Below are 13,213 nucleotides of genomic sequence, written 5' to 3' on the forward strand. Positions count from 1 at the left end.
GTATTTGCATACCGGCGGTGATCTGCACTAGATACTGGCACGGCAACAAATAATTAATATTTTTATTTAATTTATTTGTATTTCGACGGTGATCTGCACTAGGTACCCGAACGATAATACAAGTAAGGTTTTATTAATATTTTTTTTTCATGTCGATGAGTTATATCATTTATATTTTTTTCTTTTCTTTTTCACAGGCGAGTTTGTTCATTATTGCACTTTTCACATTTCACTTTTCCTGCCTAACATTGCCACTAAGTGCTCACCTGGTATTATTACAATGTATAAAATAAGATAAAGTTGATTTCCATTTCCTCCAGGGAACGATCCTCGGTTCTTTAGTCCAGCTGCGCGAATTACCAGATCCTTTCTGGTGTATCCAGGTTCGTCTTTGAGTTGATCCTCTTGGTGTTGATTTATGTTCAGTATTATGTTAAGTGTTCATTTAAATATCCTTTAGGTTTAAGAAAAAGAATAAAGACTGACTTCCTCTGGCAAGATTTGAAATCCAAGTGTGTAGAGTTTATCTCGTTTTAGTTATAAGAAGCCTTTCGCAGAGGCTCTGTGGCTTAGTATATAAGGGAACAAAGTATGTGAACATAGAGCTATGTAGGGGCTAATGTATTACGAAACCGCTGAGTCGGCTTTACGCCGGATATCGAGTCCCAGATTCAATGTTGTTTACATTGAATCTCGTGTTGCGTCGGCGGTTTATGCTGTGGTAGACAATGTAGTCAAGTTGTTGCGATGGACAAAGTAATGTCCGGGTTGAACGACATGGACGTTCAGTAGACCATTGACATTGTGCGAGGGGCTTAGGAGGGGGTGATGTAGGGCATTGGCGGTAACTCGCGCCTTGCATACAAACGTATACATGCTGTCTCGCTCGCACGTTCGATTTGCCATGCAAATTTAATTATTGAATTAATTGTAATTCCGAAATAACTTCTCTATCAATCGCTTTGAAATTTCTAGGGTACGCATACTTCTCAACTGACTGTTCAGTTAGGGAGTGCTATGTCATAAATTGCGCCTGTAAATCGTTTTGTGCAATTTGTGGGCGAAGGGGGCGTGCCACCTAAAATTGGAATCAACCTGCGTATGGTATTCACAAACCTGCTTTCCAAATTTGAAGTCTCTAGCATTTATAGTATCTGAGATCGACGCGTTCAAAAAGACGGACAGACAGACGGACATAGCTCAATCGACTCGGCTGTTGATCCTGATCAAGAATATATATATACTTTGGGGGTCTACCATGCCACCTTCTGCCTGTTACATACATTCTGCCAAACACATTATACCCTTTTTTGCCCATTTTTAATGGGCACAGGGTATATTAAATAATAAAATATACGTTTATCGTAATTCATTAATTTCAGACGCCTATCTGTTCAATTCAGAGCAGGAGCTTTGCGGTAAGGCCTCGGCCGGCTGGACAACTGCTTGAACTGCTTGCACGCTTTTGAAAAAAAATCTTTTTTTTTTTCTTTTTGATGGTTACCGCTCGTAAAACGACCCCAAAATGTTCAAAAGCTTATACCACTTCGTTATGAAATTATACTAAATATGTTCCTGAACTATTCCCATTCGTTCGTTAAAAATACCCAAAGACTTAGAACATCTTATGAACAATCGTTCATGAACTATAAACAACCGGTGTTACGCTGTTTTTGACTGCGTTTTTGAACGATTTTCGACCGATTCGACCGGATTTTTTTCTGAGTGTAGTAATACAGATAGCTAATATGGAAAAATTGCTACGATTGTCCGATCAGATCGATTATTTACCGATCGAAAGGTTAAGTCCTAACTAGCAAAATGGCATACTAAAACTTTTGCTAACTCACTCGGGTCATGAGATACGGGGGTGTAAGTGGAAGGTCAAAATTTAAACGGGAGTAGCTAATGGGGCCATTGGGGCATTATTGTGACAATTTTATTTTTAAAAATTCTTATCGAAAATACGCGTCGATTGATACTTCGCTCACGCAAATCCGACAACTAGTTCAAAAGATAATTAAATTTGATATTTTTAGTGGTGTTTTCAAAATGCAATGAAAAGTCAGTTTGTTTGTCTGTTTGCATCAAAGCGCTAAAAAAAACATTAGATGTAATGATGGGGATTAATTGCATTTAGAAAATCTAAAAATGTTTATTCTACGACTTTAAAAAAACCACTCGTTTAGCGTGAAAATGCAAAGTCCCGCTATATCGTTGAAAAGGTGTGATTGAAGACTTTCATGCGTGCCTTTAATTTTTTTATCTAAATTACTCAGGTAAAGTTTTAGAAATAAGAAAAGATATTTCTGCTTACATTTCGGCGATTTATAAAAAATTGACAACTGATATCTCTATCAAACTTCAATATGATATAGTCAATAAAATTTCGCGAATTTTGATATATCACACATATCTGTAAAAATAAGCTTTGTCAAGATATTAACAAATAAGTGAATATGTACTAAGAGTTAAAAGATGACAGCAGCAATAAAGTGGCATACAGAAAACGTTTGTTGCACACAGCTTTTGCGCGACAAGTATAATCAGTGTTGCCAGAAAATTTTGTTTTATGTTGCAGAAAAAAGCCAGTGTTGGCAGAAAGTTTAGTTTTGTTTTTTGACAATTCGGGCTTAAACTAGCTTAATTGACCTAAACTTGTTATGTCTTTCTGCAACGCATATAAAATTTATATATTCTTTTTATACCCTAAGCCCATGAGCGCTTCGATTTCAGAGATCATAAGAGCTAGAAAAGAAAAGATAACTTAACCAAACTGATAACTGATGAGAATATAAATTTATGTTGGTTTTGTACATTTCGAGCAGATTTGTTTCAAATCGGTTCCATATATCATATAGCTGCCATAGAAACAATTGGATGCCAATTAACTTTTATAAAAGAGAACCTGGGCTCAGGGTTTCCTATATAAATATGTATATATAAAATAGTATTTAAAAGAAATTTTTTATTTTAAGAGAAAATCATTTTTGGCCTAGAAAAGTAGGCGTGGTGCCGCCTTTATTTTGAGTTCTGAAATGTGCAATTGTTTTTCAAGCTATCAGCACCAAATTTGCAGGTTAGGAGTGTTACTATGTCCCTAACGTGTTGGTAAAATTTGATTAAAATCGGACAATTATATCATATAGAAATAATAGAAGTTATCGGTAGAAAATTCTTTTTTTGTACAAAAACCATGCTTTTTCCAAAATATCTGATCAAACTGAACGTAAATATGTGATTTTATGCTCCTCACATTCGGGCTAACAAGATCAGAATACTATAATTTATAACATCATGTTGTTCACATTACAAAAATTGGTCGTGAACTGACTTTTTGTATGAAACAAGAAATTTATATTTTTTGTCGATTGTAAAGATTTAACATTTATTCAATACGTAAACACAAGTTTTTGTAATTTTCGTTAATGCGCACAAAAAAATATGCCAAAAAATTATAATATACTTCATTTTGTCTCATGTGTTGTCGCTACACCTTAAACAACTAGGCATTTTTCAAGTTGAGGTTAGCTGCAATAAAGGAAAATTTAGAGAAATGCGCAAAAATGCACAGCTTCAGCTTAATAGTACAAATTTGAAATGAATTCTCTTTCTCTTTCCAAAGATAAAATTTAATCACAAAATTTTTTCACAAAGGCAAGTTGTTAAATTACAAAAAAAAAAAAAAAATTGCACGTTGATTTCAACAACGCGGATATATAAACACAAAGTACAAGCCACAATGAATATAATCCACGATAAATTTTTTTTAAAAAGTTTCTGAATTGGGGCTGTAAAGTAATTAAATGTAACCTTAAAAATTGAAATAACAGTTTCATGTGCTCTCTGTTGAAAGAGACTCTGTTGGAAAATGTCAAAACTTTGGTTATGCAACATTTGAGTTGGAAGTATTTTGAATGCATCGCCATCAAAAAATCGTAAGTTTGAACAACTTTAAATAATGACTTTATTCCAAAAAAAAAACAATATTAAAACTATTGCTAGGAGGAGCTTATGTTGCTTTAAGAACTTTGGCAGGTTATTACTGCAGCTCTACTTGTCCGATCTTGTTGCGATATGGTGAGATAATAGATAATAATAATAGATACCGGTTATTATTACAAAAAAACGTATAATCTTAAAAATTGTGGGTGTGGTGGTTTTTTTTTTGTGGGGACGGAAGGGGGCGGAGGGGGGACCTTAAATTTGACACAAACTTGATTTGCGTAGGGATTATAGAAATCTGTGTGCCGAATTTGGTTACTCTATCTCTTATAGTCTATGAGATCCTTTTGTTCATACAGACATACAGACGGACAAACACACATGGCTATATCGACTCGCCTGTTGATGCTGATCATATATATATAATATATATACTTTATAGGGTCGAAAATGCCTCCTTCTTCCTGTTACATAAATTCCAACGAACACAATATACCCATTTACTTATTTTTAGACCCCGTACTTAAAAAAAGTACAGGGGTCTATTTGGTTTGTGTTAACGAATATGTGCGTAACAGGCAGAAGGAGGCGTGGCAGACCCTATAAAGCATATATATTCTTGATCAGCACCGATAGCCAAGTCGATATAGCAATGTCCGTCTGTCCGTCTGTCTGTCTGTCTGTCGGTCTGTATGAACACCTAGATCTCAGAGACTATAAGAGCTAGAGACACCAAACTTGGTATTTAGGTTCCTCTATATTGCAAGCAGATCAAGTTTGTTTCAGAATTTGGGCACGCCTCCTTTACCGCCTACAAATTGACATAGAAAATTTCAAATCCAAATTATAAGAGTAATTTAAAAGGTATAAACTTAAGATTTTGCATAGAAGAGAAGAGTATCCTAGATTTTTGCTTCACCTTGATCGGACAGTAAATAGTCAAGATATTCAAATTATAGATTTTACTGTTTGATTTGATAAGGGAACGTTGGCAAGTAATTAAATCTTGAATATATTTATAACATGAAAATTGAGCTAACATATTATATAACAAATTGGCTTCTGATCAGTCATGGGCTTTTGTGGCGAGGTGTGCTAAGAGGCGGAAAGTCAGACAATGTTCGTGGGTTCGAGTCCAGCCGTGGGCGAAAGACATTCAATTTTTATTCTTTTTCAATTAAAATTTATTGTTTATTTATAAATGTGCTATTAAGATGATTAAAGGCTAAAATAAAATTTTTTAATTTTGTAATTGAGTAATAAGAGAAGTAATATGGCAATTTGGGAGGCTAAACGGATATGTGCAAGTGTGGCTCTATATGTTGAGCCTCTGTCATTTAAAAATTTGTTGCGGGTTTGATTCCCGCCGGGGACAACTTTTTTTCAGATGATTTTTTAGTTTTTTTTTAAATTTTTTTTTAAATTTATTTATAATTTATTTAAATTATTTTATATTGACATTTATATAAATGTTATGTTAAAAATCTATGTAAATTTAATGTTTTATAAATTTACTATGAAAATTTATGTTTATAATAAATTTATCTGTTAACTTTTTTTGATTCAAATGTATTATTTAATTAAATTTTGAGCTTCAATTATGTTACTATATGATTTAATTGTTGGTTAGTTTATTTATTACAACATTTTGCATGTTGAACATGTAGTTTTAATTTAATCTCTGTTAAGGATTTACATTTATGTAGGAATGGAAGAATTTAAGTATATCTTAAATATTATTTAATTCTTAGAAGTGGCTGCTTTTGAATAGTCTCCGACAGTCGAGTATGCTCGACTGTAGCACCGGCCGACTAGTTTAATTGGGCATTGGACATTGGGCACTGCGCAAAAAGTAATTATTATGTTCGTGGTAGCTCACCCTTATTGCGCCTAGTGCAGAATGCCAATTTTCGTGTTTTTTTTAAATTAGTTTTTACACAGTGCCGAATGTAATTTATTTTTTTTGTTAATTGATTTATTTTTGTTTTTAATTTATATATTAAATATAATATTGTTCGTCACAAATGCTTATATCAGAAATTTTGAAGCATAGAATGACTTTCGCCTCTAGCTTTTACATCGTAAAGAGGTTTCTTTTTGAAGATATCAGAAATTATTGAATTTCATAAGTTTCTGACATTGATACTTTGAAAGAAAGTTTTTAATTTGCTTACTCTAAATTTAAAAATCAAATCACAATTACATCATAGCAAACTACCATGCTCTTAGGCATTTAGAAGCCTTTCGGCACGCCAAGGCTTGAGGCATTAAATTTCCGACTGATTGTTCCAATCACAGCTATTTAATAACCAAAAAACCTCTACACGAGGTAAAAGTCTCGTGACGAAAACATTTTTTAGCCCCAATATTTCTGATATCCAATTTTGTGACGAATAAAAACTTGTTATAATAATTAAATAAAAGTATAATAAATAAAAAAAAAACAGAAAATTGATATTCTGCACTGTGCTTAAAAAGGGTGAGCTACCACGAACATATAAATTACTTGTTGCTTGAGTTAATAGATTCTGTAGAAGCGATGATAAGTTTAGCAGATTTAATAGTGATGGAACTCCGATTATATCTGTCATATAAATACCCAAAGTTTAGTGAATAAAATAAACGAATTTAGATATATGTTTGTTAAGTCTAATGTTGATATGTGTGCTAGAAACGGGATTTGTCAATGATTTCACTGATTCGTTAACAGTCTGCGATGGTTTCAATGTATTTCGTTCTGACCGTATAAGTCATGCAGGAGGTGTAGCAATTTTTGTCAGCACTAGGCTAAAATGCAAACAAGTACTAAAAAAGACAAAAGACAGCCCTTTGAAATATCTTTTCCTTAATATCTCGAACCTTAATCATAATAACAAAACGCTTGTTAATAGATACGCTTAGTAACCTCTCGCTGTCATTTACGAACATTATTTTAACTGGTGGCCTTAACAGCAATATTTAAGTAGACTGCCATCTCACGGATGAAATGGAATCACTAGGTTGAATGAATGTCTACTGTGTGACTGGAACTTGATATATACTTTGACGTCAGTTAATCAACAAAGTCAAATTTTTTAAGTTAATGTCAGATCAGGGTTGTGATTAATTAACTAATTTTGTTATGCATTGGTCATTTTATTAGAATTGAAAAGAATAATGTTATTTAAAATTCAGTTTTTTAAGAATCAAAAATAATAGTGCTAATGATATAAAATTTCAGTCGCATTGAAAATAGTAGCGCCAGGACTGCGTCCCATGTGGTAATTCTGTAGAAGTTTCTTGTGTCCCGAATGTATCAACGCACTACAAGGCCTGCTCAAATCGTATGTTCCTTTATGAACAAAAAACTCCAATTTCTGGTACTTATCTCTCAGGTCTACAACAATTATCAAAAAAATCCTATGCAGTTCTACAAATTTATAAACTCTAAACGCAAATCTGAATCATTTCCATCATTTCTCACGTATAATAATGCTCAAGCTAATTCTGATCAATCCATAGCCGATTTGATCGCTGACTTTTCCAAACTACATACTCTACGATTATTCCCCATACTGGTCAGCTTTACCCTTAAATGCTGAGCAGATCAAACTGTATTTACAGCCTTCCAATCACAGAAAGCTCACTTCCTTGTGAACTTAAATTTACGAAGACAGTAAGACCAACTTCTAAAATCAAGAACATTCATCTTAAACATTTTGTTCTTAAAATAAGATTATTAATCTAAAAAATGTTAAAGTCTTAATATAAGAATAAAAATCTTAAAATGTTAGGAAAGTATAAATAGGTAATATTTCGTATCAAACAAATGGAGGCCGTTCCGATCTGGTTAGAGAGGCCGCTTCAGTTGTTAAGCAGTAGGCGGCGGCTCGAATCCCCCTCGTATCAAATTAAAATAAAATTAATAAAATTACTAAAACAGAATAAAATGTAAATTAATAAAAATTTAAAATTTAAAAAAACTATAAATAAAAAAAATGATTTTATTAGTTTTTTTTTTTTATTTTAATTTTAAGAACATTTATTCTGAAAATAAGAACTTAGTCTTATTTAAAATGTTCTTAAAATCATGTGTTCTCTTAACCCGAATCGGGTAATTATCTTTAATACGGTTCTTATTCAAAAAAAAAAAAAACACAAATAGGGTGATTTATGATGAATTTATCAGTAAAATTAGATTGGGGACTCACTTGGTTTAATTTTAAAAATCCTTGAAATTTTCATACAAAATTAAATTTTGCATGGTTGTATTGTGTAATTTTTCACTACTTTGTCCGTTTACCAACACTACTTTTGTAAGCGAATCTGGTTAAGTACCTAATTTTGACGCGCCCGATTTATAGTTGTTTACCAACACTACTTCGTACTGGTGTTTAAATGTTGCCGTAACTTTAAATTAAAAAAATATTTAATTAGTTAACCGCATATTTCTTCTTAAAATATATCATCTGCAGCTTCTGCATCATCAGCGTCAAAATCGTCATCATCGTCTTCCCATGAGAATGTGAAATATATGGGCCGTTAGCAAAAATCGCGCGATTATTTGTAAAAAAATTTTTGCCTGCGCCGCTTTTTTCTCACCTTATCAACTCAGCTCATCTAAATGGACATATTCATCTATGACCACCTCTTTGGAAGGGTTGTAAAGCCTTCCAATGACCATAAACCCCTCACGGATCCTATCCGTGATATGTTTAAACTTCAACTTTTCACTGAGTATTACGTTGTGACCCCGCAAGAAGTCTAAGAACTCACTTTTAATGAGTCTAAGAAACTGTCTCGCAGTAACATCACAACCTGTGCACGACGTTTTATAAAAATTAAAGCTTTCTGCACGATTCCGTTATATATATTGTTGGAAAACGGCTAGAAATCGGGCGAGTCAAAATTAGGTACTTACCCAAATTCGCTTACAAAAGTAGTGTTGGTAAACGGGCAAAGTAGTGACAAATTGCACAATACAACCATGCAAAATTTAATTTTCTATGAAAATTTCAAAGATTTTTTTAAAATAAACCAAGTGAGTCCCCAATCTAATTTTTACTGATAAATTCATCATTAATAACCCCCTATTTGTGGTTTTTTTTTTTTGAGATGAGAACCGTATAATAGATATTTACCCCGAATCGTCCTAAGTTTCTTCATAAAACTTTCAGGACTGATAAATTTGAGGTCGCTGAATCTGAAAAAGACATTCTTTTTGTTCGTCCTTGTCAGAATAATCAACTGGACCATTTTTTCGGCTGTTACCATATAGTAACGCTGGACAGAACAGGGTACAGGTTTTTTTAGACCCCGTACTAAAAAAAAGTACAGGGGTCTATTGGGTTTGTTTTAACGAATATGTGCGTAACAGGCAGAAGGAGACGTGGGAGACCCTATAAAGTATATATATTCTTGATCAGCATCAATAGCCGAGTCGATATAGCAATGTCCGTCTGTCCGTCTGTCTGTCTGTCTGTCGGTCTGTATGAACACCTAGATCTCGGAGACTATAGGAGCTAGAGACCCCAAACTTGGTATGTAGGTTCCTCTATATTGCAAGCAGATCAAGTTTGTTTCAAAATTCGGCAACGACCCCTTTATCGCCCACAAATCGAAAAAAAAAATTTCATATCAAAATTATAAGAACAATTTTAAAGCTAGTGACACCAAATTTGGTATGTAGATTCGTCTATCCTGCAGGCAGGTCAAGTTTTTTTTTTTTTGAATCGGACCACTATATCATATAGCGCCCATAGGAAATCAAAAATCAAGAAGAAAAACTTTTTAGTTTTATGAGATATCGTAACCAAACATATGGAATATGCATTTAAGTTAGTCTTATACATCCTTACCGAAGTTGGTTCAAATCGGACCACTATATCATACAGCTGTCATAGGACCGATCGGGTGAAAATCAAGTCTTAGTATGAACAACTTTTTTGTTTTTTGAGATATCGTAACCAAACTGATAAAATATACATACAACTTGGTTTTATGTATCCTGTTCAAAGTTGGCTCAAATCGGACAAATCGGACGATCGGGCGAAAATCAAGTCTTAGTATAAAAACTTTTTAATTTTATGAGATATCGTAACCAAACTTATAGAATATGCATTTAAGTTAGTCTTATACATCCTTACCGAAGTTGGTTCAAATCGGTGCACTATATCAAATAGCTGTCATAGGACTGATCGGTCGAAAATTAAGTATTAGTATGAAAATCTTTTATGTTTTATGAGATATTGTTACTAATATGATAGAATGTGCATTTAAGTTAACTAAATATATTTTAATTTTTTTTCATTATTAGTTTTTGCCATAGTAAGAACGGGGTCTCCGACAGTCGAGTATGCTCGACTGTAGCACCGGCCGACTAGTTAATACTACAAAATACGAATATTTGCGAAAAAGTCTAATAAGCACAGCTTTATCCAACAGGGGGCTCCTGCTTGATATATATGACCAAATTTGGTTCAAATCGGTGCACTATATGCACTATGACAGCTATAGACATGGGAACAATCGGGGTCTTATTCACCTTTAGTATGCAAAACCTTAAAATGTATGAGAAAAACCTGTATCCTGTACTTCCCAGCGTTACCATATGGTAACACGAAAATAATAAACGTAAATTTTCCGAAAAAGGTGTTTTTTTCATATATTTTTTTTAAATTAAAAAGAGCATTATTTTTCCTTGCTAATAGTGTGTGCATTGCCTATAGTTCAGTACTAAAATAAGTTAAGCGATTTAAATTTACTTGCGACGAATTGCTACATACCGTGTTTTTTGCACTGCAGAATATAGTGAGCAACTTAAAGCTCATTTTTTGATCAGCTTGCTTCAAAAGATTGCTTCAATCAACTTTTTATCGGTTAGAGACAACAAATTACTCTTGGAATATCATATTAAAGTTAATGTAACGTTAATATGTTGTCTGAAAATGAAGTTTTAGTAAGTGCCTATTTCTTGTTACCATATGGTAACGCTGGGATTATTCGGGTTAATTTAAGAATTTTATGTTCTCGACGCAAGAAAATGATGCAAACTGACGTTATTTATTCGGATTTTAGTAAAGCTTTCAATTCTGTAAATCACTCACTACTAATTCCTAAGCTTGATCTTCTCGGCTTTCCGAACAATATTCTTCTTTTGATGTCCAATAATTTAAGTATAACATACAGTATGTTATAACAGAACGCCAAAAGTTATTTTCATCAATTTATTTTCAAAGTGCATCAAAAATACGTCTGGAGTACTGCAAGGTAGTCAACTTGGCCCACTTTTTTTTACATTATTTATAAACGATCTTCCATCTGTTCTATCTCACTCACGTGCACTCATGTATGCGGATGATGTCAAGCTTTGTTTAACCTATAGCGATCGTTTCTCTGATAGGTTTTTGCAAGCGGACTTTTCCTTTTTATACCCTGAGCCTACTGAAAATGGGAAAAATAGGGGCTCCTGCCGCTTCGCTTGCGCGGTGAGTGGGCTACAGTCGAGAGCTCGATAGGATACCTGAGCCCATGTATTTTATAAAGTTGATTGTTGCCCATTTTCAATGGCTCAGGTATCAAAATTACACACGCGAAACTATGAACAACTTTCGGTTTTCTAAAGTCACTGTGCCACTACTGCAGACGTTATTAATGCCTCACTGAACTAATACATCACTGATTAGATTACGACTTGCGATTTACCATTTATCAATTTCTAATTAATTTTAAATAAGTTTAATATAATAAACTTAATATAATAAACCTTATTTAAAATTAATTAGAAATTGATAAACTGGTAAACGCAAGTCGTAATCATAATCGTTGCAATCGATGTAGTGTAAGAGTATACAAACTACAACTTTGCAGCCTGCAATCTGGCAGCACCTTCTCTCTCTCTCTCCTCTTACGCAACAAATTCAAGCCCAAGGCCGCGTAGTGCGAAATTTGAAATAAAGGCAATGTCTTATTTTATGAGATTCTTAAAGCGGAAAGTGCTAAGTTTTTTTTTACAACGATAATAAGCAGATACTTATTATATATAGGAATCGAAAATATTAATAATTAAAATTATTATTTTGCAACTTTCAGTGCTCGGCAAAGATGCAAATGTTATTTTCCTCATGCATTTCATACATAGCTATCAGCTTCTGCTGATTTTACGCAAAAAATACATATTTATATATTAACACAATTATATTTAATCAAATTTTATATTTGTATATACATATAAATATTAACATTTTCATTACATGATATCGATAATATTTTTTGCTTATCGCTTAATTCTATTTGGTACCAAAAAAAAAAATTGGTACTAATTCGTTTTATGTGCTTGCATACAAACGTGAACATGCTGTCTCGCTCGCACGTTTGATTTGCCATGCAAATGTAATTATTGAATTAAATGTAAACTCGAAATAACTTATTTATGGTCAATCGCTTTGAAATTTTCAGGGTCGTTTAATACGCATACTTCTCAACTGATATCAGTTAGGAGTGCTATGTCAAAAATTGCCTGTAAATTTTTTTGCATTGTGGGCGAAGGGCGTGGCACCTAAATTGAAACAAATTGACCTGCGTATGGTATTCACAAACCGCATTCCAAATTTGAAGTCTCTAGCACTACAGTCTCTGAGATCGACGTTCAAACAGACAGATGGACAGAGAGACGACTGTTGTTGATCCTGATCAAGAATATATTATGTCTGCCACTCTTCTGCACATATTCTGCCAAACACATTATACCTTTGCCCATTTCAATGGGCCAGGTATAAAAGGGTATAATGTGTTTCGGCAGAATGTATGTAACAGGCCGAAGGAGTGCGGCAACCATAAAGTACATATATTCTGATCAGGATCAACAGCCGAGTCGATCTAGCCCTGTTCGTCTGTCTGTCCGTCTGTCCGTCTGTCTGTCCGTCTGTTTGAACGCTTCGATCTCAGATACTATAAGTGCTAGAGACTTCAAATTTGGAATGCAGGTTTGTGAATACCATACGCAGGTCAAGTTTGTTTCCAATTTTAGGTGCCACGCCCCCTTCGCCCACAAATTGCACAAAACGATTTACATACGCAATTTTTGACATAGCACTCCCTAACTGAACTATCAGTTGAGAAGTATGCGTATTAAACGACCCTGAAAATTTCAAAGCGATTGACCCATAAATAAAGAAGTTATTTCGGAGTTTACATTTAATTCAATAATTTCATTTGCATGGCAAATCAAATGTGCGGGCGAGACAGCATGTATACGTTTGTATGCAAGGCGCGCACAAAGACAGTACGA

The sequence above is a fragment of the Drosophila innubila genome (genome assembly GCF_004354385.1).
Source record: "Drosophila innubila isolate TH190305 chromosome 2L unlocalized genomic scaffold, UK_Dinn_1.0 5_B_2L, whole genome shotgun sequence".
Lineage (NCBI taxonomy): Eukaryota > Metazoa > Arthropoda > Insecta > Diptera > Drosophilidae > Drosophila > Drosophila innubila.